We start from the raw sequence: 3,461 nt of genomic DNA, 5'->3' as shown, positions 1-3,461 counted from the left end.
TCCTTCTTAACCTGATCCACTCCCCACCCCACCCATCCTCCCAACACATTGTTTCAGAAAATATTGCTATGCATTTCACACCCCTAATCAGCATCTTCTAGGCAGCCACCCCAGATTTCAGTAAGCCTTGGAGGCTGGAAATACTGTAAAAAAAAGAAAAAGAAAAAATGCTGTCGAGTTGATTCCGACTTCTAGAGACCCTATAGGACAGAGTACAAGTGCCCCATATGGTTTCCAAGGAGCTCCTGGTGGATTCAAGCTGCCGATCTTTTGGTTAGCAGCCGTAGCTCTTAACCACTATGTCACCAGAGTTACTGGAGGGTTTAAATCCAAAGAGCTCTTATCTATGTAGATTATTTTCCCAGCCCCACCCTTACAAAACACCCCTCGAGTCACTTCCGACTCATAGCAACCCTATAGGACAGAGTAGAAGTGCCCCGTAGGGCTTCCAAGGCTGCATTTTTCACAGAGGCAGATTGCCACATCTTCAACCCGTGAATTAGAACTGCTGACCTTTTGGTTAGCAGTTGAGGGCTTAACCACTGCACCACCAGGACTCCTTTCACTCTTACAAGGGGAACTTAAAGAATTTTTGCCCTAGAAGGGTACAGGGGTCATCTGGTCCAGGTCTGTGTCTTCAAGCAAGGAAATGACGAAACAGTCTGGCACTAATTCTTGCCTCTTCTTTTCCTGAAGGCTTTCAGAAAAGATTTCATAATGTTTAATGATCCTGGTGGTCAAAAACTGTTTCCTTAAGCCCCAGAGAGCCCCCTCCTGCTTTATCGTAAGCCTGTTGGCTAATACCACGGAGCTCCAGGAGGGTCCAGATAATCAAAACCATCTTTCATTACCATTTTCCCTGATACGTGGGAATAATATGAATATTCTCCATGTGCCTGGTAGTTCAAGGTTGACAAAGTGCCCTCTCATGTATTATGTCAATTAGGCTGCTTAGTCTGGTTTTACAGATGAGGAAACCAAGGCTTAGGGAGGTTATTTGACTTGCCCAAGGTTACATAACCATAATGTGTCAGAGTTTAGATTCGACTCCAAGCTGAGTTCTTAGAACTATGGGAGCTGAAAGGAATTTTGGAATCTATTTTCCAGTTTATTTCCATGTCAACCCTCTCTCTTTAGAGATAGGGACACTGAAGTCTAGAGCCTTTAAAGCGGCCGTGTAGGCATTAGTACTTTGATCTCTTGATCATCAATTCATTTCTTTACCCATATCACCTTGCCAAAATGCAGAGTGTGGCTTTGATGATTTTTAAAAGGTTAAAAAAATGTCACGAGGGTTGCGGTCCTCCCATGGAGCCATAGTCTCAGGATCCCAGGAGAAGCTTGGGTCCTGTCGCGTCCTGTTACTGCTGAGAGTCAGACACTGTCTTGAGCTGTGGCTTGCCCAGCGACATGGTTCAGCTGCCACCTCCACTGCAGTGAAAGGAAAATGCCCCACCTCCCAAATAGAAAAAGAGGAAAAAAACCCAAAACCCAAGCCCGGTAACCATATAAGATAAATAACGTTGAGTCTCAATATGGTTCATCGCAGAATTTTCCCCAGCGCCAACGGCCTGTGTCAGAGCGATATTTTCCACTCCAGCTACTGTGATTTGCTTGTGGCACACTTGCTTTCTTTCCTTTCGAGGGAGACAGACTCTGACGCAAGTTTAGGGCCCTGGCAGGTGTCTGGGGCTTTACAAGCCTATCTCCTGCCTCTGACACCTCGTGCCCTTGGCCCCCCTCCCTCTCTGACAGAGCCACATCTGTTGAGCAGAAGCTGTTGGAGGTGCTGGAAAGGAGTTAGGGCTTTGTCATCTTCAGAATCCCCTTAAGGCACCCAGGAGTGAAGGCAAGACCCTTGATTCCTCTTAGCAGGAAGTCAGAAGTTTAGGACGGGTTGGTAGATAGAATTTGATGTCTTTGTTTATCCCTTCTTTCTAAATTGTTCCTTCTTGTATGATGCTTGTGAGATATTTGTGGGCAGGGGGGTTTCCCAGGATGGGTCAGATATACCATCGCATCTGCTAATCTGCTTGGAAAGATGAACAGTACCTGTCACATCCACCAATAATCAGATTCCAATCGGAGTGCCCGAGTGTCCTCTTCCACTTCCTCCTGGGTTGGTCTAGCTTTGGTTCTCTTCTTCCTCTGCCCCTCTCTTCCTCTGCCCCATCCCAGGCCTCCCTCGTGTCTTGTCCCAGCACTCTGGCTTCCAAAGTCTCAGTGTGGTGTTCTTTCCAAGAGCTACCTTTGCCAAGTATCACCATATTCTTCCTCTGCAAGAGCTCTCCTTTCTTAAAGGGAACTGGCCAACTGGAAGTTTTTAAAAAACTAAACTGCTACTATAATCTCTCTTTCTCCCAGGAAAACTCCTATATTTCTGACTGATACTATCCCAGACAGAACCCTGGTGGCATAATGGTTAAGACCTCAACTGGAACCAAAAAGGTTGGCAGTTCGAATCCACCAGTGGGAATTAACTCAACGGCAATGGGTTTTTTTTTTTTTTTAATCCCAGAAAGGTTGTCTAAGGTAGGTGGAGCGTTCCTTGTTCTGTGTGTGTGTCTGTGGACCTTTGAAGGTGAGGGCAGTATGGTGCTGGGCTTTCCTGTGCTGGTTGGGTTTATCATCTCATGTCTCCCTCCCAGTATGAAAGATGACCAGCACCAGTCAGCACAGGAACATGCCCAGTTCTTTGGAATTGCCCCAACATCCTGATCATATCTGTGGCTTCAGAAGGCTATGAGTTTGAGGTGCCTTCTCTTTGTTCTAGGCTTCTAAGGAAGCCTGCGGGACAGCATAAAAAATTCACCCCGGGAATAAACTAGCAAATCGACCTCCTGCTTACTTCCTGAGGGCACACTGCTGGATGTTCTCGAGCCTGGGGACAAGTCTGAAATCCTTAGGTCATTTTCTCCTTCCCCAGTCCCAACCTGGGCATGGCCTGAGGGGTCCTGTGAAAGAGTATTTAGTTAGCCGTGACATACGCTTTCAGGCAGGACTGTCCTAGGGAAAACTGGGTAACGGTGAAAACTCAATGCTCTGGTTGCCCCTTTGGGTTTGCCACATTCATGTGCCCTCCCTTTTTAGGGGAGTCCTTAGGAGGTGCAAATGCTTAACGCTCTCAGCTGCTAACCAAAATGTTGGCAGTTTGAGTTCACCCGTAGGTACCTAGGAAGAAAGGCCTGGTGACCTACCTCTGAAAAATTAGCCATTGAAAGCCCTCTGGGGCACAGCTGTACTCTGACACACATGGGGTCATCGTGAGCTGTTTTCAGGACCGATATAAGTATCTTGTATTCTTTAGGATAAATAATAAAAACAAAACAACAGCTAACTCTTGGAATGCATCAGGGACTGTTCTAAGTGGTATACATATGTTAACTCTTTTAATCCTCACAACAGTCCTAATATATATTTTTGTGATTGATTATTGGAGCCCTGGTGGTGCAGTGGTTAAG

This window comes from Loxodonta africana, chromosome 20 (assembly GCF_030014295.1).
Source record: "Loxodonta africana isolate mLoxAfr1 chromosome 20, mLoxAfr1.hap2, whole genome shotgun sequence".
Classification (NCBI taxonomy): Eukaryota; Metazoa; Chordata; class Mammalia; order Proboscidea; family Elephantidae; genus Loxodonta; species Loxodonta africana.
The sequence above is the reverse complement of the archived record's forward strand: the minus strand, read 5'-3'. Positions refer to the sequence as shown.